The following is a 27,463-nucleotide window of genomic DNA, read 5'->3' as shown; positions in this document are numbered from 1 at the left end:
TCTGGCGAGAAGTAGCGCAAACACTGAATCAAATGAAGTATAGTTTGAAAGGCTGCGCCTTGTGCACATAACTAGGGATGGGTATCGTTTATATTTTATCGATACTGATACCGATACTGCTTATTGATACCGGTACTTATCGATACTGTTAACGATACTGTTTGGTGCAAAATGATATGATGTGAAAAGTTATTTTAATACTGCTGAATTTTAGCAACTGTCAGTCAGCAGCAAGTTATATATACTATCTTTATGTTGTTTCTACATTAATTTGGAGTTTCAATGTGAAATTATGACAATATATGTCAATACATAAATATGTGATTAATCATGATTAATGATTAATTTACAGAACTTGGTGTTGGTAATATTAGTTCATTTTACTGCTGAATATGCATTTCAGTTTAATTTATAATTAATAGCCCCAGTGGATGTACTTATAGTAGTTGTTTCATTTGTTATTATTATTAGTTAGTTAATTCAAGTTGTTATCTGATGATATTGATATAGCATCTTATTGGACAGAGTTTTGTTCACTAGATGAAAAGAGTTTAGTTTGCAGTGTTTTATTTCCAGAATAGGTTCAGAGGAATGCATTGTTTTGAACATTCACGGCCTGTTTTTGTTAAAAATATAATATGCATAGTCTGCACAGTGTGTTTCATCATGGTCCAATGGCAGTCATTTTTCAGGAGTACGCCCACAGGGACACAGTCGAGGATTTACTGATTTACTGATTTACTGCGTTATATATTGCTTTTACAGTTATTTAAAAAAAGCTTATCTCTCCCCTCCCCGTTGAGTTTGTGGGATAAAATCTGTGTAATGTACTGTAATCTTGTTTCAGTCTTGGCTGATGTACAGTTCCGCTTTCTGATAGGAGGATGTGATGCTTATTTGGCTTTTGGAGGCACTTAGATCTAGACTGTGTTATTTAAACGAAGACTAAGGTCACTAAGTGAGAGGTCTGACAGACTGCATTTCAAATAAAATGTCTAATTATAAGATACTTGGCTGCCAAAGCTGCCAAATTGTGGCCATTCCAATCAAATGTCCATTAATATTGTAAATGGAGTCAGTTGGGCGGTTATGAAGTCTTGGAAGACTCATTACAGTGAAAGTTGATTATACAAGGCTCTGATTGTTCAGTTTTGGAAGGCAAAGTTAGAATAACAAACCCACTGTACAAAGCCCAAACATCTCAGAGCCCAGTTCAGTTCAGCAGTGCTGTCCTGTCTGTTCTTTTACTTTGTGCCCAGACAAATACTGCTCATTTTCTGCTCCAGATGAGAAGTCAAAACAGATGTATGGGCTGAGTCATTGGCCAATGCCTGCTCTCAGTGTCCTCTCTGATGTGATCTCAAAGCAAACCAGAGGTGATTTTGAACGGGAAAATGAATGAACGTGATTTATCATTGCATATAGAGTATGAACTTAATGTAATATTGAAATACTGTACTGCATATGCTGCTCTCATCTGTCCCTCTTTTGTTTCTGTGTGACTCGACACACAACAACAAATTCTTCAATTCCAGCAAACTATTGAACTATTGAACTGGTCCTTGGTCCTGTTTGCTCACTCTCTCTTCCTTTCAGCAAAATGAGAGAAGGAAGGAATTTAAGAGAGCTGGATGGAGGGAGTGAGAATGGAGAAGCAGATGGAATTTGTGAGAAAATTATTTTAGGTTTGTTCGACAGGCAGAGATGTTAAGAGAAGCTGCTCTTTTTTTAACATTGAGTTTTGTTCCCTCAAGAATGATGTTGAAGGCTAACTGAGGAACTTTTTGAGCAGCTTAGAGGAAAAATCCTGCTAAATTGTGCACTGTTTTTCCACACAATTTTTATAAAACTTTGTGCTCTCATAATCCATCTTTTAGAGCTGTCAGTATTCTTACAATGAAATAGTTTGGTCCTGTTTTTTTATCACTGATAAATACATTACCACTGATCTTTACCTCTGAAGTTCTAGTCTCTTGTTCTCAGTTGTGTTCCCTCTTGTGGTCTGAGGCTGAACTGCTGTTTTTTCTACTATTTTAGAACCTGAATCCCTTTGGAGCGCTAGTGAACGGGGAGAGGTGCTGAGTACATCTTAAAGTACTATTTATGAGAATTTGTACTGAATATTTATATTCCTAAGCTATTGCATTTCAAAGGAAAAATAGCATCTGTGAGTCAGTTTTACATTGTCAAGACACTTGTTTTGATTAAACAAGTGCTTTGCAGGGTTTGAGCAGCAAAGATATTTTAAATGAGAAGTTTTTTTGCTCTCAAGCTACCTTTTAGTTCTTGAGTACAATTAAATGTGAAAACAATTTTGTTTCAGTCAGAGTTATTAACTAAAACTAAAGGCAAACACATAAAACATTTTCGTTACTTAAAATAAAATAAACTTCACCTGAAATAAAATAAAATCTTAAACTTAGACTTACTCATAAAGGTAATATTTCTCATTTTCATCTAGGTCAAATTTCATTTAGTTTATCTTTAACTACTAAAATAATTACAACTAAAACTGAAATTAAAATTTATATATATATATATATATATATATATATATATACATACATATTTTACAAAACAAAAACATAAGCAAACAAACAAAAACAAAAAACCCTAGAACTAAAACAATCAAAACACACAACAAAATGACTGAAACAAACAAATTAAAATAAAAATGGAAATACAAAAACTAATTCAAAGTATTGATAAAAACCACACTTTGTGTGGTTGTTCTAGCTCGAGTGTTGTCTGCCACCAAATCAAACTGAAAGAATCTGAAAATTGAAGCAGCAAATCATCTTTTATGTATGTGTGCTTGCACAATGAACACAGTGGAAACTAGGACAGACAGCGGAGCATTAGGACAACAAAGCTGCTTTTACTTTCCTGGAAAACAATTCTAGACACAAAATAAAGAAAATCTGAGATTTACCTCTTTTACTTATCATGCAGGATAAAGGGTTACAATTGCATTACGAATTACTGAGATATTTTTATTCTTGTTGTTTTGAGACTACAAATAGTCCTGAGTGAGCAGAACAGAGAGAAGAGAAATCTCTCAGTTGGTGTTACGAGAGGCAGCTGTGTCCTTCATGCTTAAATCATGGCTGTCTTGGGACTTAATGTGAGGAGTCTCTGCAGTGATCATGTTAAAAATGAAAAGACAGAGACAGAAGACAGAAAAGTACTATGGGGGATGCCTCCATGGTCACACTACTACACGCAGTCCCTTAGTAACTCAAGTATAACTGCAGATGTACAGCAGTGAGAAACAGCGTTTGAAGTTGTCAGGACACTGACACTGAGAGTCATATTAGGGGTTTGTAAGCATCTTAAACACAGAAACGGCAGATGTGCGCTTGAGCACTGAGCATCACTCACATCAGAGCTGAACACTTGTGTGTCCTTGAGTCGTCTCTGAGATGATTGAAGACGCTGCGTGACTTTGACACCACTGTGCTGCTGTTAGACCCATTACAGCCGCCTAATGACAGCCGTGGAGATTAACGGCATTAATCAACTGCAGTGGGCCGCTCAGTTACTGACACTGACAATCTAAAGTACGTCTGTAGAAAAGAGTACAGCTTGCTGCTGTCATAATCCAGAGTTTCAGCTGAGAAATGTAAGCCTTTGAATGTGTGTCTGTGTGTTTCTGGGTTTTTTTGAGTAGAAAAATACTATATCATTCCTGTGATATCAAAGCTGAATCATTACTGCAGTTTTCATGGGGTGGGTGATATGACCAAAATCACAATGTGAGTAATTTTATTTCAAGGTAACAATATATATCACTATATAGATATTTTTGCTTTAAATAAGGGCTTTATGATATCAAATTTTTTGATACCATAGAAATTTCATAATTCTTTTTACCAGTGTCAATATCACAAAAAACTACTACTAGCCTAAATTAAAAAAAAAATAATCAAGCTCAATGAAGACAAGCAAACAGTCAGTGATTAAATAAGAATAAGAAACTAATTAAAAACAATTGAACAAAAAAATAAAAACACTGCTTATTCACTGCTGTGTAAATTAAACATATATATTTCTTCTTATTTTAGTTACTCGCTAAAATGATTTAGTCAAGAGCAGTGAGAGATTTTCTCTTTTTTGTTGTTTGATTAACATGAATGACAGGCAGTAGGAATATTAGACTGCTATCACTTTTAAGAGCTGCCTGGAGTTTTCTTTCTCAGCTGTTTCCTTTCACTTAACACTTGATGAGCATTTTGACACACATTTGTGTGCATTTAACCATTCAAGGCCTATAAAGAGGCAAAAATAACTCCCACGTTCAATACTCCCACACTCTGTGAGCACCACCTTCAGGTGCGCATGCGGCACACCTCTCTGAAGCGCTCATAAACAGCGTTTCTACGGCTTAAAATCACTTGTTTTTAAACCGCAATGCTTAAAAACGTGTGCAAACAATACGTTTCATGAACACGTAGCACAGCAAAGTCACGTGAGTGTGTGACCAAGACAGAGAATTCTACTGGTTTATCATGTCTAATATGCTGATTTGCTGCTCTAGAAACATTTATTATTATTGTTATTATTAATGTTAAAAACAGCTATGCTGCTTAATATTTGAGTGGAAACCACATATAACTAAGATGGCGCCGCAGATGGCAGCTACAGTGCTTTGCTCTTCAGTGTTTGTACTGGTTTTGTTTGTTTTTCCTGTTTTTTGTTTCTCAAATATGATATTTGTATATTTGTATATTATTCTTTTTTTATCTGTGTCCTGTCCTGTTGCTGTCTTTCTGTTGCACTGTAGAGCTTCTGTCACTATAAATTCCTTGTATGTGTAAACATACCTGGTCATTAAAGCTCATTCTCATTCTCATATGGGACAAGACAGTAAAGAGTATTGACAGGAAGCACTGAACTCGGGCCGCCCAAAGCTGTGTTTGGAAGAGGGTTCTTGTGAAAGGACTTTGAGAAGAGGTCTTGATTAGATAATATAGGAGGATACAGAGAGGAGGCAAAGCAGGTGAATTTGAATGGGTTCAGACAATTTTAAGCCTATGAAAGCATCCTGTCCCTGAACCAAATTGCAAGGCTGCAGTCAGAGGTCAGCAAATGTGGCTCAGTTGTTAGTTTTATGAAAATTAAAACGTTAATACCATCCCAAGCTGAGAAGCAGTGCGAGCTGGACAGTAATCCGATTCTCCATGACAGAAATAAAAAATCCACAGCTGAGTTTTTCCTCATACCTGAAATAGGTTCTGTTTGGTCTTTCTCTTACTAGGGAATATAAACATTTTCTACCCACCTACCTTGCTTAAAATGATTCTGTTTTGCATTCTGTTCTAATTTAATAATATATTATATTTGAATAATAACTTAATAATTCTCTTTTGGACCCCTGCTTATGTCATATTTTCCTATATACTACACTGTCGTTCAAAAGTTTAGGGTCAGTATTTATTTGTTTGTTTGTGTATGGTTAAGAAACTAATATCTCATTCAGCAAGGATGAAAAAAATATCCACAGAAATATTAATTAGCACAACAGTTTCTTGAGAGGCAAATCAGCATATTAGATCTGAAGGATCATGTGACACTAATGGAGTAATGATGCTGATAATTCAGCTTTGTATCACAGGAATAAATTACATTTTAAAATGTGTTAAAATAGTATTAATTTTTACTTTTTTATCCAATAACTAAAGAAAGTTTTATATCTAGTGGCAGTCTGGACTCATTAGAGTTCATAATCCTCAGATCAGCATTAATTGAGGCCAGTCTGTGACCCCAGGCCGCTTCTCTTGATGTGGAGGTGCCCCATAACCCCTCACAGCCCCCAGTCCAGGAATTAAGAGGTCAAAGCGAGTCAGTCAGCATCTGTGTTGTGGTGCACGGCTGGCCTTGTATTGTCCTGCTGTGTATCCTTATGCATGGTTCTCAGGGATGGGAAAATGATGGGAGAGATGGAGCTGTGTCCTAGTCTGGAAGGAGGGATGAAGGGGTCAGAGAGGAGGTGGTGGTGGAGGAGTGAAGTGGATTGATGCTGCTTCATCCTCGAGTCCCTGACGCTTGGCCCTCGCCATCTGTCACCCTGCAGGCTCTCTCTCTTTCTCGCTGGGCCCAGAATGGGTCAGATACACATTTACCTCATCTAACAGTACATTTGCCTACGGGAACAGGTGAAGAACAGCCAGACACTGTAAGGTTAATGGGAGAATGTAAAGAGGAATTGAAAATTGTCATCATTTACAGACCTCATAGTGAAACGCATTATATATTTTTTTGCATAAAACTCACAAGTTCTCATACAGTAGCAAAATTTCCACTTTTTACATATAATGAAAGTAGACGGCGACCAGTAGCTGTCAAGCTCCAAAAAGGACAAAAAGCCACTATTCAAATGTACCATCTGCTATTTGCGATACGTTAACAGTATTTGCATGCAGCAGGAAATGTAGTACACTCATATTCAGTACAGAAAAAAGGGAGACCTGTGTCTTGAATGTGCTAGAAAACCTAGGGCAGAAGGCAATTATACAGATGAGTTGGAATTTAGTGCACAAGTTGTTTTACTTTTAAGTTTTTTTGTCCTTTTTGGAGCTTGACAGCTTTATTGAAAAGATGAAAACATTTTAGCATACTTCTTACATAATTTATTACAAAAATAATATACTTTAAAAGAGTACACTGTATATGTGTGAACTAAATGTAATGTTTTCAGACACTTAATTGTATGTTAATGGAAATTAAATGAAAACGTAATTTAATTTACATTTATTTTAATTGCAATTATTTGAACTTAGCGCTTTTTTGACCCACTTAAATCTAACTTAAGGACATCTTTATATGTCATTTCTTTATTCTATTGTCTTTGAAATCTATTTGTAAACATTGACACGTGCAAACAAAGAGCGTTCAGTGCGGATGAGCTAATGTATTACAGATTTCTTAACGTCGTAGTATGAAGCAGGGTGAGGCTGAAAGCCGATGAAGGAGCGTGGCACATGGCTCGAAAGCAGCGGAGCTTTTATTATGCCACAGTCGACCGCTTCCGCTCCTTCCGGTCGCGCTTATGAGGGGTAAAGCAGCGCTGTTTTATCATACTAGATTCATTTGAAAGTTCTGTTATAATGCTACTATGTGCGGTCGTCACCTGTCTAATGACACTATGGACACGGTCCGTGTCACTAGTTAAAATTGCTTATTTCTCTGGATTTAAACATGCTTTGAAAGATTTGGGTAGTCAGCAAAATATATAACACTGTTCTAGTGGTTTTTGGATATTTTAATACAAAAATCTTACATATTGTGCCTAATACATTTAAAATATATTATATTTTAAATGTAATATTGAATAACACACTAGAGTTAAAACTATAATCAAGTACTTTACATGTGCTTTAGTCACATCAAAATAAATGTATTTCTTTAAAGCATAACAAAAGAATATTAAAATGATTATTTAAAATGTACTTTTATTAATCTGATGTTATTACAAAGAAACATGAAAGTTACTTACTTGCTGTAAGTGTCATTTTATTTAATTAATATTGAATCTGCAAGTACAGGGTTTGGAAAATATACTTTTAAGATATGAACACATTTAGTTCAGTTAAGTGCTCTTTTCACAGGGATTGAACACCATGGCACAATGTCACCATTGCACCACAGCTGACCTTTGTTAAACTGTCTCCTGTCAGTCACATCCTCTGCATCTTGTATCAGTTCAGGAAGTAATTTCATTGCGCTTTTATTGTCAAGAACTAGAGCCTGTTTTTCAGATGGAAATGAATGTGCTTGAACGATAGTAGAGCAACTTGACACCAAAGAGCTGGTCCAATTAACAGGCATATGTTTATCTCTGACAGGCCAGTTGAGGTCATGGCAAAATCAATGGGCCATATTGTATCAGTTTGCAGACAGTGGCTCAGTGATTAATCACTGCACAATGTGTTTATGTTTCTGTGTAGCCGATAAGAGAGAGCAGGAGCATATGAGTCAGAATGAAAGTTATTTAAGAATCCATTATACATAACAGTGTGCTGTACAGAAAAATTTCAGTAGCATGACAGTGGTTCAGCTGTTTTCAAAATTCTCATTGTGTTGTGCACACAAATAATCAAACACACTCTCCTCAACTATTCTGTCTTGTCATGTGTTTAGGTCTTATTTTGTTATAGCAAAATATTAACTTATTCAAGTTATTCATATACAGTTTTTAGGTTTTTAGTGGGTAAATGCTACAGTTCAAAAGTTTGGGGGCAGTAAGTTTTTTTAAATACTTTTAGTCAGCAAGGTTGCATTAAATTGATTAAATGACACATTAAACATATTTAAAATGTTAATCTATCTCGATTGCAAACAAATACTGTTATTTTGAACTTTCTGTTCATCAAAGAATCCTGAAAAAAAATGTATCACCGTTTCCACAAAAATATTAAGCATCACAATAGTTTTCAACACTGATAATGAAAAGTTGTTTTTTTAGCAGCAAATCAGCATATTAAAATAATTTCTGAAGGATAATATGACACTGAATACTGGAGGAATGAAGCTGAAAATTCAGCTTTGCATCACAGGAACAAATTTTTACAGTATTTTTAATCAAATAATGCCACCATTTAGCATAAGAGACTTATATTAAACATGATTTGTAAATATAATCTTACAGTTATATATTTAATCTATATAAGCAAGAGTATTAATGATCAGTACACTGTAAAAAATAATTCAGTAAAATTTACAGTAAAAAAAACGGCAGCTGTGGTTGCCGGAATTCTACTGTAAAAAATACGGTAACAACATTTTAGGTTTTACGGTTTTAACTTAAATTTACAGTTAAATACTGTAATTTCATTATTTGATATAATATTAATATACCAACCAATTGAAGCACTGAAATCTGTTTTGTACCTTTGAAATGCACTGATAACCACCAAATACAGGTGGTGATAAGAAAGTCACATGATGAACCAAAGCCCATCACAAGCAGCTTTTAAATAATAATATATATAGAAGGTGCACAGTGTCATTCACACAAGCACTAAACACCATCATGGTGAGACTCATTAAACTGAAATATGCAATAAACATTAATTTAACAACATTACATGTAACATACAACCCTAATAAACATAACTGATAAGAAAAAACTAAGAAGAAACATAGTTATTTCAAAGAAAAAACATCAAATTCAAACAAAATTTGAAATGCAATGCAGGGAATTCTGGAAACGTCAGTTTACGGTTTTTCCCTGTAAATTTAACAGGAACTTAGCATTAACCATTTAACTGGTTTTTACTGTAGCATTTTCACAGTTTTTTACCATTAACATTAAAATCACGGTCATTTTTTACAAGTCCACAGTTGTTTCATATATTTCTTATAATATTGCCTCTTCAGTACCTTCAGTATAGTTAGCTACTTGTGTTAGTAGCTTGTAATGTAGCTAACAAATTTCATGTAACTCGGAAAGCTGCGGTTTAAAAATAGTTTCCACACCAGTGTTCTTTTTGTTATGTTTAACTGTCTTAGACCTCCATTCACCCCCTTTATTTACCCAGTCGCTCCCCTTTCTGTGAAGCAGACAGGCTCAGGCACGTGTGATCCACCGTTTCCCCTCTCCTCTTCACGTGTCTCGTAGTTGAATGTATGTGTGCAGTAGTGTGTGTTTGTGCATGGCTGACAGCCCATGTAGATGTGACCCACTTTAGCAGGGGCACACACTAGATGAGACTGTCGATAACTGAAGAGAAGAGATAACCACAGACACATTCCTCTCTAATCTCCACTTCATTCTTCACTGGTTTTATTAAAACCAGAGTAAACAGTAACTAGCATTCCTGCCTAAGTGTATAAGGGTAGAGAGAGGACAGTCCCTGCAGATTCAACCATAGAGGACTATGGGTAAACCCAGTGGTGATATCTCAAATCCCTCTGTGCAGTTATGGGCAGGTATTGCGGTTGTAGCTGTTTTTAATTTATTTTGTACATAAGTGTGGAGCAGGTTTGAAGCACTTTTTTTACTCCAGTGTGGAGTTTGTACACTGGATCCATACTATATGGACATGGTGTGTTATGGTATATGGATATAGTATACCATTCAAAAGTTTGGGGTTGGGAAAAATTTTATCATGAAAGAAGTTTTACCAAGGCTGTATTTATTATCAAAAATAGAGTAAAACCATTAATATTGTGAAATATTATTTCAAATTAAAATAACTGTTTTATATTTTAATATATTTTAAAATGTAATTTATTCCTGTGATGCAAAGCTGAATTTTTTTAGCATTACTCAATCTTCAGTGTCACATGATCCTTCAGAAATCATTCTTTTATATTATGATTTGCTGCCGAGGAAACATTTTTCTATTTGTGTGAACCATGATATTTATTTTCAGGATTTTTTTAAAATAAAAAGTTCAAAAGAACACCATTTATTTAAATGTATTTATTTTTTTTTTATTTAAAAAAAAATATTATTTAAATGTATTTGCTGTCACTTTTGGTCAATTTAATGCTTACTTCCTGAATAAAGTACTGATTTCTTTCAAAAACAGCAACAAAAAAGATCTGTAAAGTAAAAGTAGTGTACCCCAGTCTTTCAGATTTTGCACACTTAAAAAACATTACATTAGACTTTTTGTTTCATTTATACACTTACAGTATGGACATGGCAGAGCAGAAACACTCTATGCATAGATGTTTGTCTCATACATGATACAACACACTGAAACTCATTTCTTCTAAATTCATTTACATCCAAATTCAGGATGTCTAAAAAGTCCTGAGTCAAAATGGCTGTTTTATATGAGTTATTATGGTTTCTCACACAGAGGTAGTGTTGGTTGGTATCCAGTGGGGGGCAGTGTGCTCTTCCACTCCTCTCAGATATAACATGTACTGAGCAGATATTTTAGTTTGAGCAACTTGACAAAATGCAATCTCTTCTGACTTTGTCCACTGAGACCCATGTGAACTCAGTGTCTGACGGCTAAATACAAAGAAAGAAAACTACTGGCCCCTCAGAAAGCCATGAACTTATCATGCTTTCATGGTAACATAATAACAGGCTTTTCACCTTGACACCCTGCAACTAATACTCCATAGCAGGTGTGTGACGTACAGTATGCATACTTGAACTCAATCGTATCGTTTGTAGAGATGAACAGATGGTAGAGGCTCTCTAGATGTTCTCTTATACTTTATTATTGTTTTTACTAGAAGTATGGAACTTTTTAATAATAATTATGAATTTTCCCTCAGCTTTCCTCTGGTGAATATGTTTTGCATGCTCCAGAACTTCACCTGACCCTGTGTATGTGTGTGTATCCCTGCAGGAGTGTGTGTGAGCAGAGGTGGACGCTGCTGTGGGACTCTGGGGATGTGTAAAGTCTCCAACCGTCCTGGATCTCTGCAGCTTTTTAAGAGCTGCTCTCTGGGCCTTTGTGCAAGGTAAGACAAAAGTATGTCTCTCTTTCCTTACTGTCAGGAGAAACAGACATAACATATGGAATTGATTTCCATCATTCATTTAGCCCAGCCATACAGAACAAGCAGGCTTTAATGGACCCTGCCATCAGTGTCATAACTTTTACCTCTCACTGTGTTCGTTTTAATTAGGCTCAGTTAATTAAAGACACTAAAAGCTAATGATCTGTAAAGCATGATGAAAATGCACTCAGAGTTGCCTTGGATCAGAGCGAAGAATCTGAAAAGGTAAGAGAATGCATTATAAATCTTATCAACCTTCTCATGAATATTAATTAGATTATGTAACATTTGACAGTAGTCACACAGCGTAGCCCCGCCCATACTAACATCTCCATGGAACACAGTACAGCTCTTCATGTATATTTAATACACTCATGTATATTAAACATCAAACATGGATGAGGACTGATTGTGGAAGGTAAGAAACATATTTTGACAGATTCCACAATAAAAACCGTCGTTTGGAGAGGTGTCAAGAAAGTTATGAAAATACAAAGTATATGTTTAGCAAGTATGAACCCCTACACATGACATGCAGAGAAAAAAATCCAAGATATCATGGCCACAAATTAAGAATTTGTTTTTGTGACCTATTGATTTGTTTGATTATTTTATTGTAGCCATGTTGTACTAACTTGCTTCCTCATTTTAGTTAATTATTTGTCATTGATTAAACAAAATTAAAATAAGGGAACAAAGTAGTACAACTTAGCGAATTAGTATACTCTTTTTATATAATTGTGGCAATATTTAACTAAATTAAAGTCAGGGAACAAATTAGTACGTTGTACAATTTGTTCCCTTGTTTTAGCTCAGTCATGGCCATGATTAGCTAAATTAAAACAGGGGAATGAATTAGTACAACATGGCCATGATTTAACTAAAACACAAGTGAACAAATTAGTAAAACGTGGCCACAGAAAGTGCTAAAAAAAAGAGAACAAACTGTTGGCACCAATGGTCTCTTAAGATCTAGGCTTAGCTGTGCAGTGACGGAAGTGAAACAAGGCTTTTCAGAACTTTGAATCAAGTGAACCAATTCCTTAGCTAAATGATTCACTTGAAGTTCTCGAGTTTTCACACTGAGGAACTCTGCTGGCCTGTAAATGTAATGAGATGTTCTTCAAAACAATTGCAAGTGTTTACATTTAAGTGTATTCTATGATATTAGTAAATTCCATATTTACTAATCTATGATATTAGTAAATATTTAGGCACTCTGAAATGGTGTGTAAAGGAGCCTTGTTTGCTGAAATGATGTACGAGTTCAAGGGATAGTTCGCCCCAAAATTAAAATTCTGTCATTAACTGCTCATCATGTCGTTCCAAACCCGTAAGACCTTCGTTCATCTTCGGAACACAAATTGAGATATTTTTGATTAAATCCGAGAGCTCTCTGATCAGACAGAAACGTAGTAAGGACATCGGTAAAACAGTCCATGTGACATCAGTGGTTCAACTTCAATTTTGCGAAGCTACGAGAATACTGTTTGTGCGCAAAAAACAAACAAAAATAACATAATTTATCAGTTCTTCTCCCATGAGTTACCGTCTTCCGACATTTTGGAGAGTACCACAACGCATGCACGCACTTTCCCCTGAACGTAAACAATTCTGATTTTTGTTTTCTTTGCGCACAAAAGTATTCTCGTAGCTTCGCAAAATTGAAGTTGAGCCACTGATGTCACATGGACTGTTTTACCGATGTCCTTACTACGTTTCTGTCTATGCATGGTCAGAGTGCTCTCAGATTTCATCAAAAAGATCTTAATTTGTGTTCCGAAGATGAACGAAGGTCTTATGGGTTTGGAACGACGGGTGAGTAATTAATGACGGAATTTTCATTTTTGGGTGAACTATCCCTTTCGTTTTGATATGTGCTCTGAATCACTGATTAGAAACAAGTGATTCATAAACATATTGAAGCATATTGAAGTGTTTCGTACACAGCCATCACTAGTGTTTTGGTTCATGGTTCTTGTCACGCAGCTTTTCAGTGTATACAGATTAATTAAATGTTAAAATCTTGCCAGGTGACACCTGGTTAGGAAACAGCAAAACCACTGTATGAAAAAGTGAGCGACTGCTCTAAATCTGTTGAAACTCAACTGACTAAAATAAACATAATAATTTGCAAAAATTGTGTTGATGTCAATTTTACAGGCATCAGCAGAGTTGTACTCAGTGGGAACAAGCATTTCCTCGCTGTCACAGCTGATTATCGCTTCTGCGGGAGTCTGGACATTGATTAATGGCGTGAATATGTGTCTGGCTGAGTTTTTACCCCACAGGGAAATTTCAATAAAGGTCCCATCCAGCACTTTGAAGTGTATTTTGTACGGGGGTCAGGTTCATGATGGATGACCAGCGCCGAGTGTGACAGTGGCATGGATACTGGCCGAGCGGAGTCTAGATGGGAGGGGCTGTAAGGGTCAGAGGGCAGGGTTTGGAGGATGGGATTTATTATTCACAATAGATTTTTGAACATGGCACTTTAGTAATACTATGTTTTTGATGCACTACCATGGCTGTGGTGAAATCACAACCAGGGGTGCATTTCCCAAAAACAACTATGGTTGCAAGTTCCGTCGTTACCAATAGAGTTCAATGGAACTAACGACCCTAGTTAGCTAACAATGCTTTTGGGAAACGCACCCCAGGAGAGTGCCCTTCTTCAGATTACAGATTTGGCCCCTTTGGCTCCACTCATCTGGTTAGTATGCAGTTTGAGCACATGACTGGCAATTCTTCAAGAGTTTGTGTTTCGTGTGTGTGTGTGTGTGTGTGTGTGTGTGGTCTAAGCAGCTGCTCCGCCCCTGCAGCTCTCAATCTATGCTCACACTCGTCTTAGCAGCTGTCTGTTTCCTTCAGGAGACCGACCTCTCTTCCTCTCTGCGGTAGAAATGGCATCAGAGGCTTAGTTACTGACCAGACTTTGTGTTTTTAATGGATTATATTTTATAAGAATGTTTCCAGAGATACACGAATGGTTTCTCATTGGTACAGAGGGAGAAAAAATTATATGAACATACAGTATAAAAAATATTTATTTATTTGGCTTATGAAACCTCTTGATTTTAGAGCCAGTAAGAGCCGCTGCTGTGTTGGCAATGCTGGTCTGACCCTCCCTAAATGCCAGTGGAACATAAACAGCGAACATGCTGGGAATTAATGGGAAATGAATGAAAAGACAGGCAGAGTAAAGAGTCTCTGACACTTTGCCTGCTCCCACCTCTCTCCTGCTAAGATTTACTGAGAGAGCGGAGGGCAGGCCTGAGATTTGTGTGTGCACAGCTTATAAGACGCCACACGTTACCCCCTTTTCCTCTGTCCTATAAAACCAGAGCAGTGATATTGTGCCCCTCAGTGATTTGTAACCTTTTTCCTGAATGACATGAGAGGCTTCAGATGTCTAACTGCCCTCTGCCTTCCCCCACTCTCTCTTTCTCTCTCTCTCTCTCTCTCTCTCTCTCTCTCTCCATAGACTGATGAATCACTTTTGTTTAGTTATGGGAAATAACTGTCTGTGTAGAACATCTTTCAGTGTTTATGTTAGCAGCTCTCCCATAGCAAAGATGACTAACTCTGCAATAGACGATCTGTAGCTGTTCTATTCTTTTGAAGAAATCTATTATTCTTTCCATACACTGTTAAAGTGTGCTGAGGCATGTATATTGGCATTGACTCACTGCACTGAACTGATCAGCAGATGAAAGCCTATGACTCTCTCTGCAAAAATGTTTTCATGATTCGAAGAAATTATCTCATTTGTCAGTGTGACCTTTGCTAATTGTGATGCTATGTTTGGTGTTTCCACCTGAGGTCACGTCGTGACTGAGACCACAAACTCATGAACTATTTTAAAACCCTGGTCTTTCGACCTTTGACCTCACTTAACCCTTTACGCCCATAAAACAGCATTGGCAGCTCTTGGGTTTTACAGCATGTGTCAGGAACAGGTGTGTTTCTGATATCTGTCTTGATATTTATCCCCTTATTTAATTTTCTTTGACAGCAGTGTCCAAAATAAAATATTGCTCAGAGGATACTCTTTCATTGCTAAGGAAACTTAATAGAGTTCTTAGTTAAGTATAATTTAAATATAAACTTTGTGTAATAATAAAACATTATAATTATAAGGATGATAATAATGCATACACTATTATTCTTATAAATAAAATAAAACGTAATGTGTTTTTTATTTTATTATTAATAACAACAAAAACACTACTACTACTACTTATTAGGGGCCAAGCACCGAAGATGCGATGGCACCTATTTTATCCGTTGGCGTTATTCTTCTTCTTCTTCTTCCGTTTCTTCTTCTTCTTCCGTTTCTTCTTCCGCCATTGCGTCTATGGCAGCCCATAGAACCGATTGCGGGAAAGTTGTAAAATTTGTCACACTGATAGAGGACAGTTTCAATACTAACCACAGCAAGTTTGGAGTCTCTAACTCAAACTCTCTAGCGCCACCACTTGTCCAAAATTTCACTCATGTTTATGCTAATAACTTTTGAACTGTAAGGCACAAAATGAAAAATCGTTTTCCTCTGAAAAAAACTTTTTCGAACTCATCCTAGACGGTTCATCCTATTATCACCAAAACTGGCTCAGATCATCTTCAGACCGTGCTGGCAAAAAGTTATGGAATTCAAGTTGATTCATCCAACCATTCACGAATAACACACTAACGAATTCGCCAAAATGAATCTGAGGCTATATCTCCGCCACGGTTTGGCGTATTGAGACCAAACTTGGTGTGTGTTATAACAGATATGAAAAAATGCATATTTTTGCTTGTAACTTGTGAATGGTTTGGCCAAAAATCACCCAATTTTTCCATGTCAGCCATTTAGGGTGTTGGCCATTTTGAATTTTGTAGTAAAATGCTATATTTTACTAACGCATTGACGTATCGTTACGAAACTTGGTATGGGTCATCAGCACGATGCCCTGAAGGAGCCTGAGAAGTTTCGAGCCAGTGCCATCAAGTTGTAACATCAAATATTCACATGCTTATAACTTTGGGTGTGGTCGACTTATTTTCACGGGAGTCACCTTTTTAGACTCCTGACTCCTTGCCGAGTCCAGCGATACCAAACATATCAGGTTTTGCCTTATGGTTTGTGTAACATTGCATTTTAGCACTTAAAAAACATTTGCCAATATCTTAGAAACCGTTACTCCGATCGACACGAAACCACCGTAGGAAATTCGGGAACATGCCGGCTTTACATTAATGCCCAATTGCCAAAATTTTGATAGTAAGTGGCACAAAAATGCAAACAAAGTTGACCATCAGTCATTTTTTCTCTTTTCATATATAAAAATGTCTATAACTCCAAAACAAAATGAGATATTTTCACCAAATTTGTATAGGCAGACTCTAAGGACACGTAAAAAATTTGGTGAAATTGTGCCTCTTGGTGGCGCTATAATTGAACAAAACATGAAATTGCCATTGACTACAATAGAGTATTATGATATAAAATGCTATATTTTACAAATGCATTGGTGTACCATTACAAAACTTTGTATGTACCATCGAGACTATGACCTGAAAGTACTCAAAATGTTTTGAGACAGTGTCACCTTGTGGTCAAAAGTTATAATGAAATTTCAAATAAATGCTAATAGCTTTCTGTAAAATTTGCCTATTGTAATGAGACTGGTATAGACCCTTTTTCTGTTAGTAAACATTGTGACGTTTTTCTGTGGGTGGAGCTTAGGTGGAGGCAAAAAGATTCCCCTGACCGCTTCACTAATGCTAGCTATGAAGTTTGTTAGCTTGTTTTTTTTATCAATAACTGGAGAAATTAAAATTTAACCTGCATATGTACGGTCACTCACTGTCCGGGACCGCAATTGTTATTTGAAAAGTTTAACTTTAACGGACGAAACCAGATTGGCCGACCCACACATGCTTTAACTCAAAGGATGGATGATCTGACAGGATTACCTCCAGTTGAGTGACTCACATCTAACATGTATAGTTAAGACAAACTCACCGTGTCTATTTAGTCATGAAGATGTGTATATATTGCAGTTTCAGCAGGCAACTGTTTTTACAACTACATTATTATTCCAGCTACAATTAATCACAACAATGTATATACAATTACAAATGATTAAGCATATAAATCATCAGTTTATTGTTTTACACACGCATCCATACATTATTTCAAACACGAGACAGTAGTGAGATGCATAAGAAATCTTTAGATGAGCCCATAACAACAAAATATAATACTTTATTGAACTTTTTCTGAGAAGAAGTGTGCGCTGCAAACTCGAAGATTTTTGACAATCGTTTCTGTCCAGTCTGCTCATTTATTGCGTTTAACCACAGCTGTCGTCGGTTTTTTGTCTGGGAGTGGCAGCAGGTATGCGTTAAAATTTCAAATTGGAGCCTCTACTACATCGATTCTGGCACCCAACATCACAACAAGATGATATTTTAAGCTCCTTATGTAGCCGAATCTGTGCGGGTTTGAATCTGTGCCTCCAGTTTTCCCTTTGTTTTGCCTCCAGCTAGCGCTGTGACGTAATCGTGACGTAGGCCCTAAAAGGGTTTATTAATAGATTCCTTGGGTCATGCTGAGAACAGTGATACCAATGTTGCCGTAGTCAGCCAAACTTCCTGTCCGCCATTTTGATTTTCTTTAAAAACCTACTTTTTCTAACTCCTCCTAGGCCGTTGGTCCGATTTTCACCAAAATCGAATCATATCATCTTCAGACCATGCTGACTAAAAGTTATGGATTCTGTGTTGATAGACAAAACCGTTTTCGCATACCACAGCAACGAATTTGAGGCATGATGCCAAACTGACACTTGAGGCTGTATCTCTGCAATGCTTTGGTATAATAACAACAAACTTTGTGTGTGCCATTGTCACCTCACACAGAACACACCAAAATGATTTGATTGCAGCTCCACCTGTTAGTCAAAAATGATCAGCCATTTAATCATATTACTAGAGGTTGTATTTATGATTTTCAGAATCAGAATGAGCTTTATTGCCAGGTATATTTACACATACGAGGAATTTGTTTTTGTGACAGATGCTTCCACAGTGCAACAGAATGACAGCGACAGGACAAAAAACACAGATAATAAAAAGAAGAATTAAAAAATAGAACAAGTAAATAAGGAATAAAAATATACAAATTGACAATTGTATGTACAGGTATATAACAATAGACAGTTGTATGTACAGGTATATTATGTGCAAATTGAAATGTAGACTAAGTATGTGTGTTAGATAAATAAGTGTATAGTGTGTGTTCCACAATTATTGTCAGGTGTTCATGAGATGGATTGCCTGAAGGAAGAAACTGTTTCTGTGCTCGACCACATGGCAGCAGTTCAAAGAGGAGTGTGCTGGATGTGAGGGGTCCAGAGTGATTTTGCCAGCCCTTTTTCTCACTCTGGATAAGTACAGTTCTTGGAGACTGGGGAGGGTTGTACCAATGATTCGCTCAGCAGTCCGGACTACCCTCTGTAGTCTTCTGAGGTCAGATTTGGTAGCTGAGCTGAACCAGACAGTTATTGAAGTGCAGAGGACAGATTCAATGATGGCGGAGTAGAACTGTTTCAGCAGCTCCTGTGGCAGGTCGAACTTCCTCAGCTGGCGAAGGAAGTACAACCTCTGCTGGGCCTTTTTAACAATGGAGTCAATGTGAGTGCCCCACTTCAGGTCCTGGAAGATGGTGGTGCCCAGGAACCTGAATGACTTTGAATGATTTTGACTCTGGAGTGCTTGGCCCCGTAATTGCTTGAAGCTATATTTATTATTTTTATTATTATTATTTTATCATTATTATTGTCTTTTAGATTTTGATGAAAAAATATTTGAGTTCATATTTTATAAATATAATTTAGGGATAATAATAATAATAATAACCTGTATAAAGTTTAATAATAAAGTTTAAAATAATATTTTATATTATTTAAATATTATTCTATACAACAACAACAATAATAATAATAATAATAATTTTATTTGTATTATTATATCCTTTCCAGAAGGTTTTTTTTTTTTTTTTTTTTTTGGAGAAATATTTGAGTTCATATCGAAATCTTTGAATTTTGACTGCATTTTGGAAAATCTGAACACATTTTGAGAACTCTACATGATTAATGAGCTGAAAAGAATCTCTGCTTGCTCTGTTTTTAATCACATTGTCTGTTTAATCTCAGGAAACGTCATTGAGATATTCAGTAATTCATATTTGTAATTTTGTAAGTTTTGGATGTTTTTTCCCCAATAATTTGGGTGCCATCAGCCAGTGAGTGTTGTGATGATGGATACCAGGTATTACACACTTCTTTGGTATTTGTCCTAAGCCTTGTTTTCTCTTTTCACATGCATTGTAGAGCTGACGTCCACTCATGGGGGATTCTAAGAATAGAAACTCTCTGAAAACGAAAAAATAGTCAGCTTTCCAAATACCCTGTAAACTCTTAATGCATAATTATCCTCCACTCCACTTTGTTTTACATTATGTACACTCCCACTCAATAAAGCACAAAAAGGACATAGAGCTCCCTCTCATCCTTCTCTCCTCTCCACATCACCTCAGTGGTCGTATTGCTTTTCCATGGCAGGGAGCAGAGCAGTAAAAGTAGATTGGTTTGCAGTGCTCAGACCTGCTGGCAGCTTCACACATAGTTTCATTACACACCATTCATTACAGCAGCTCTGTATATGTTTATGAAGTCTGTTTGTGTGTCTATGTGACACTTCTGGTGCTGTAAGTGTTGATGTACTGTATGAATGTGTGTTTCTGTCACTGATGGTGTGTATGTGGAGAGTGTATGGGATGTGTTATGACAGCAGATGTGTTTGGCATAAGCTCAGTGCTTTGTGATGGAGGTCTGTGATCCTGGGGGGTCTGAGCTCAGGGCTAGAGGTGTACACAGTCCCAGATTTGATGTCCTCTGAACCCATGATTTTGTTATGTAATCTGCCTCCAGTAGAAAGTTAATCAAAGATTAGTCTGCATTCCCCACTGCAATCTTTGATCATGTAGATGGTAAAACGTGTTTTCCTTCTGCTTGGAGTTGATTTTGTCGGCATGTTCCTCTTATGCCCCTTGGGAGCGAAGAGGAAAGATTCATGGGCATCATGCACTGATCCAACATACATTTTATGATTTGTTCCTCATTAGAAGGCCCTAAATTCTATCCAGATTTTTAAAAACATTTTATGCTCATTTAAAGGGCCAAATCTGTAGGATTACTGTATGTAGAAAGTGAACATGAAACTTAATATTTTTTGAAAGAAGTCTCTTCTAACATTACAGTAATATTGTGAAATATTATTGCCATTTAAAGTGACTGCTTTCTATTGTAATATATTTTAAATGTAATTAATTCCTGTGATGGCGAAGCTAAATTTTCAGCATCATTACTCCAGTCTTCAGTGTCACATGATCCTTCAGAAATCATTCTAATATGCTGCTTTGCTGCTCAAGAAACATTTCTTATTATTATAGTTGTTCTGCATTAATATTTGTGTGTAAACAATAAGTATTTTGATGGAAAGTTTATTTTTATTTAGAAAGAACAGCGTTTATTTGAAATAGAAATCTTTTGTAACATTATATCCTATTGCAACCTTGCTGAATTAAAATGTTCTTTTTTTTTTTTTTTTTTTTTTTAATGTGTATATTCAGACAAACATGCTGATTTTGGGGGATGAAATCCACTGATTAATGGAGAAAGTCAACATGAAAGGTCATCTGCAACCCATTTTACTTCCTTAATGTGACATATTTTAGATTATACAGCAAGAAAAAATGCTGGGCAGGTTTTTATACTTTGAAAATTTGATTGGCTTGTGAAATGTGGTTTAAATGTGTCAAGTGGGTGGAGGGGATATGTTGAAAAAGTGATGCCAAGGTTTGAGACCAAGCATGTTAATACATTCTTATCAAAGATTACAAAGACAGACTTTTTTTAGGAATAAAATACACTGATGAATCATGTCCAATGAGTGCTTTTAGAAAATAAACCGTTTCATGTTGACTTTAAAAATCATAAATTGTGCTAAATATTTATTGAATGAACACCTGAAGGGTGTGGAATATGTCAAATTTTCTGGTGATGTGCACCTGAATCTGTAGATTTCAGCCGAGTTCTGCTCATTTTTGTTTTGCGTTTTTGCCCCATTTCTCTCTCAGTAGATGAGGGGTCAACTGTTTTGTTGGAGGTTTTGAGGACCTCTCATTTTGTGTGTCCATCTGCATGTGTGTGTACACGCTTGATCAAATCAGTGTGTGTGCGTGCGTGCGTGTGTGTGTGTGTGTGTGTGAATGTAGGGGGTGGAAGGGGGATTAGGTTCTTGTTCAGTCTTTTGTCCTTCACTATCATTAATTTTCTCTCGCTTTCCTAACCAACTCTATTCCGTTCCATTTCTTCCCCTCTGAATTGAATAGAGAAAGCGGGACTGGGAAGTTTGGGGGGACTGAGAATTCCCCTTCCTCCATTCATACTTAATCAAGGCTGTTCATTACCCCGCTAACAACAGCTTTAACCAGTAGAGTACTGGAAGAAACAAAGTTTACATGTCTATAGTGTTCTGAAAGCAGTTCTTTGCAGATTACTAACAAATTGTTGTCCATTACTGAACAAAAATTACATTATGAAAATTGTAGTTAATAACATTTTCTATTACATTACACATTTGAAGTAATCTGTAATCTGACTACTCTTTGATTACTTTTAGATTACTTTTGATCTATTTACTTTGACCTATTTTACTTTTAACTTGTTTACCACAGTGATTTATAAAATTGTACCATATCGAAATAAAAATATAAAGAAAAAGAAAATATATATTTGTTTTCAACAACATGCAGTGCAATGTTTACAGATTTACATTATCAGGGTTTCCCAAGCTCGGGATTGTGAAGGAACTGCAAGGTGTCTGAAAATTGATGAAAAGCTGATAATTAAATCCTAAAATGTTCAATAAAAATAAATTCTTAATTTTAAAATAATCATAATACAACAGTTGAAAGATTACATATTTTGTTTGTTTATGCTATATGGCCTCTCAATTTTCCATGTAATTAAAAGACACAATTCCAAAAAACTGGAGTTTCCAAACCTATATAAGCAATAGGCTTTCTCAGAAAGTAACATTTAAAAGATAAAATACTAGAAAAAAGGAGATTCAATGAATTATAATTAATTCATGAATAATTTACTGCCGTTTTGTGAATATTCAGTTATCATGTAATCAATAAAAAAGTAACTATAGTCTGATTATGAGTATATTAAAATGTAAAATAATTTGCCAGCCCTTTTCTTTTCTAATTTTTTGTAATCTGATTATGTAATCCAGATTACATATAATATTAACAATTCTATGTGTGTAAGCACTGGTGCATATGTGGAGAATGCAGTTGGCCAGATGTACTTTGAGATGTGTGTGCACTGTGGTTGAGAGTATCATGTTAAGTCTTCCTAGTGAGTATATGTGGAGTGTATGTTCATATGATAACTTCCCTAGAGGGCAAGTGTCCATTAATCACTCGGATGCTCATCTGTTCCTAACGCTTCATTAGCTCTCTTTCTTCTGTCTCTCACTCTCTCTCTGTCTATTTTTCTCTACCCCTCTCTTTCCACTTTTTCACTTCACTTGAGAGTCCCACACTCACTCGGGATCCCTGTATTTACAGTTCCTTGTGAACGCAGGTTAGGAACCTAACACGTCATGCTTCCTTGCTTTTGTTTGGGAATGGCTAGTAAATTAGGAGTGGAGTGGTAAATGATTGAAAGGGGAGAACGAGTGAATGGAGCCTATTGAAAGGCAAAACGTTTGTCCCAGGGATTGGTTTGTATTAAAATACTTTAACTTTTATTATATAATAAATGACATTTAAAATACATTAAAATAGAAAAAAATAAAATAAATAAATATACAGTGAGGAAAATAAGTATTTGAACACCCTGCTATTTTGCAAGTTCTCCCACTTAGAAATCATGGAGGGTCTGAAATTGTCATCGAGGTGCATGTCCACTGTGAGAGACATAATCTAAAAAAAATCCAGAAATCACAATGTATGATTTTTAACTATTTATTTGTATGATACAGCTGCAAATAAGTATTTGAACACCTGTCTATCAGCTAGAATTCTGACCCTCAAAGACCTGTTAGTCTGCCTTTAAAATGTCCACCTCCACTCCATTTATTATCCTAAATTAGATGCACCTGTTTGAGGTCGTTAGCTGCATAAAGACACCTGTCCACCCCATACAATCAGTAAGAATCCAACTACTAACATGGCTAAGACCAAAGAGCTGTCCAAAGACACTAGAGACAAAATTGTACACCTCCACAAGGCTGGAAAGGGCTACGGGAAATTGCCAAGCAGCTTGGTGAAAAAAGGTCCACTGTTGGAGCAATCATTAGAAAATGGAAGAAGCTAAACATGACTGTCAATCTCCTCGGACTGGGGCTCCATGCAAGATCTCACCGTGGGGTCTCAATGATCCTAAGAAAGGTGAGAAATCAGCCCAGAACTACACGGGAGGAGCTGGTCAATGACCTGAAAAGAGCTGGGACCACCGTTTCCAAGGTTACTGTTGGTAATACACTAAGACGTCATGGTTTGAAATCATGCATGGCACGGAAGGTTCCCCTGCTTAAACCAGCACATGTCCAGGCCCGACTTAAGTTTGCCAATGACCATTTGGATGATCCAGAGGAGTCATGGGAGAAAGTCATGTGGTCAGATGAGACCAAAATAGAACTTTTGGTCATAATTCCACTAAACGTGTTTGGAGGAAGAAGAATGATGAGTACCATCCCAAGAACACCATCCCTACTGTGACGCATGGGGGTGGTAGCATCATGCTTTGGGGTGTTTTTCTGCACATGGGACAGGGCGACTGCACTGTATTAAGGAGAGGATGACCGGGGCCATGTATTGCGAGATTTTGGGGAACAACCTCCTTCCCTCAGTTAGAGCATTGAAGATGGGTCGAGGCTGGGTCTTCCAACATGACAATGACCGAAGCACACAGCCAGGATAACCAAGGAGTGGCTCTGTAAGAAGCATATCAAGGTTCTGGCGTGGCCTAGCCAGTCTCAGACCTAAACCCAATAGAGAATCTTTGGAGGAGCTCAAACTCCGTGTTTCTCAGCGACAGGCCAGAAACCTGACTGATCTAGAGAAGATCTGTGTGGAGGTGGGCCAAAATCCCTCCTGCAGTGTGTGCAAACCTGGTGAAAAACTACAGGAAACGTTTGACCTCTGTAATTGCAAACAAAGGCTACTGTACCAAATATTAACATTGATTTTCTCAGGTGTTCAAATACTTATTTGCAGCTGTATCATACAAATAAATAGTTAAAAATCATACATTGAAAATTTTCTTTTTTTTAGATTATGTCTCTCACAGTGGACATGCACCTCGATGACAATTTCAGACCCTCCATGATTTCTAAGTGGGAGAACTTGCAAAATAGCAGGGTGTTCAAATACTTATTTTCCTCACTGTATGTATGTATATATATATATATATATATATATATATATATATATATATATATATATATATATATATATATATATATATATATATATATATATATATATATAATATTTTTAAAATTATTTTTTATTATTTATTTATTTATTTTCTATTTTAATGTATTTTAAATGTCATTTATTCCTGTGATGGCAAAGCTGAATTTTTAGCAAGTGTCACATGATTCTTCACAAAATGTTCATTTGATGCTCAATTACTATTAATAATGGTACTTATTATTAATAATGTTGAAAACAGTTGTGCTACTTAATATTTTTCTGGAAACCATGAAACTTTTTCCAGACCCAGAAGTTCAACAGTAGAAACGAAAATAAAGTATTAATTAAAAAAAAAATCTTACTGACCCCAAACTTTTGTATAGTACTGAATATATTTTTTTGAAACCTTGTCCCGGATCCAGACTTTTTAAAATTATTTTTACATTATAAAATATGAAAAAGAAACATTATAAAACAATAATTATTTCAATTATTTTCAAAACAAAAATAAAAAGATAGGGTACAATAAATATAAAAATCATTTTGGCGTAAGTGTGAAATTAATATAAATTATTTAGCAAGAATTTTATTCAAATTAAGTGTAAAACTGTTCCACAAATGTGCTGTCATTTTCACTACAACGATTTTGCTCCTTGTTAAGTTTTTGTTCAACTTTAGTGAACATGGCTATTAAGGAGACAACAGTGTCAATGAAGACGTATTGTGTGAAGAAAACAAAGACAAATCAAGGTAGTCATATAATAGTTTTGTTGTTTCAAACTGTAATGTTGTCAAATGAAAAAAGTGTGTCTTTATGCTCAGTTGTCATTACCATCACCATCATTTCCATCACATTTGTTAATTCATAAAAAATAGTTAATAAATATTTAAAAAATGGCTGAATTCTTTTGTGATGCATATATATACTGTACACTAATAGACATTGTTATTAAACGTAAATTACATTCAAAATAAAGTGCAGAGGGCCAAATTTGAAAAAAACACCCAAATGTTGTTTTTCAGTCCTTGTCCTCCTCACAAAGATTTGATTGGATCCCAGTGTTTGCTTTGCATGAAACTTTCAGTGTGATGTCATACAGCACAACAGACCCTTTGTGATGCTCTTTATCTGCGCATTTGTGGTAACGGCGTGTGTTTACTGCAGTCTTTCGTATGTTAAAGCATTAACAGGGCATGTGGACATGTGATGAGTCAATGTTTAGAGTACCAGCATGCCTTAAGTCGTATATCCCAGGAAAATCCACTAAACAGACGAAGATTTTGACTTGATTGGAGAGGTTTTACTCTAATCCAGTTAGTGGACAACATATTCTTAAAACATGCAGCGTTTACCTGCATGTGTGTGTGTGTGTGTGTGTGTGTGTTAGTCACATTACCCTGTAAAGCCTGACATATGAAATGATAGTCAGAAAAATAAATAGAACAGTTTATTGAACCTTTTGACAAATAAGAAAAAAAAATCTAAAAAAAAGTTTGCATATGTGTTTTATATTATACACTCTCAGAAATAAAGGTACAAAAGCTGTCACTGGAGCGGTACCTTTTCAAAAGGTACATGTTTGTACCTAAGGGTCCATTTTGGTACCTTAAAAGGTACACATTAATACTTAAAGTGTACATATTTGAACCTAGTAGGTACAAAAGTCTACCTTTTGAAAAGGTACCGCCCCAGTGACAGCTTTTGTACCTTTATTTCTGAGAGTGTATTTATTATTTTGATTTGCTCTTAGAGTATGACATAGGAGAATATGGAGCTAATACTTAGAGAAAAAGGCTCCTTAATTTTATTCAGGGGCCCAAACAGAGGAAAAAATATGCAGTTTGGTGCAGTTAATAATATTTATATAGCAAAACGTAAGTAACTAATGTAATTTTTAACAACAGTATGACAGATTTCTTACATAAAAGTTGTCACTGTCTCCCAGTATTTTTGTTTCTAAAATTTATGTATGGATAATCACATAAACCAAAGTTGATTCAGTCTAGTAAGGGTTCATCTTGAAATATACAAATTATTCTTATGTTTACTTTATAAAAACCACTAAAGATTCTACACCAAAATAACGTGTGCCATAACCTAATGTTTTTAAGCTTAAACTAAAATGTCTATTACTTGCTTAAAAATATAAACTGTCAGTCAGATGACAGGTTTTTCAGCAAAGTTTTGACCATGTCAATAATTTAGAGGCCTTAGAAATTTGCTTATCAAATATGATACAGTAGGCGTTACAGGATTAAAGCAGCCGCTGAGGGTCAGTCTTAAAAACAGGACACAGTCTTTCCATTTTCCACACACATTATAGTGGAAAGAGATTAAGAAAAGAAAAGGGTAGAAGAAAGACAAGGGAAAAGAGAGGGAGTGAGCATGAGGAGGGATTAAATGTGAGTGAGGATGGGGGTGGTGGAGGAGCAAGGGGCCATAGACAA

General features: G+C 36.0%; 1 protein-coding gene across 1 annotated transcript in view; it reads left to right on the top strand.

Moving 5' to 3' along the window:
• Positions 1-27,463, top strand: part of lzts2a (leucine zipper, putative tumor suppressor 2a) — a 65,650-nt gene that overhangs the window by 16,375 nt on the left and 21,812 nt on the right. The window contains exon 2 of the mRNA XM_058795892.1: positions 11,316-11,430. The gene's annotated coding sequence lies outside the window, so the exon portion shown is untranslated. The remainder of the gene's footprint in view (positions 1-11,315; positions 11,431-27,463) is intronic.

This window comes from Onychostoma macrolepis, chromosome 13 (assembly GCF_012432095.1).
Source record: "Onychostoma macrolepis isolate SWU-2019 chromosome 13, ASM1243209v1, whole genome shotgun sequence".
NCBI classification, from domain to species: domain Eukaryota; kingdom Metazoa; phylum Chordata; class Actinopteri; order Cypriniformes; family Cyprinidae; genus Onychostoma; species Onychostoma macrolepis.
This window is presented reverse-complemented; position numbering and strand designations above follow the sequence as displayed.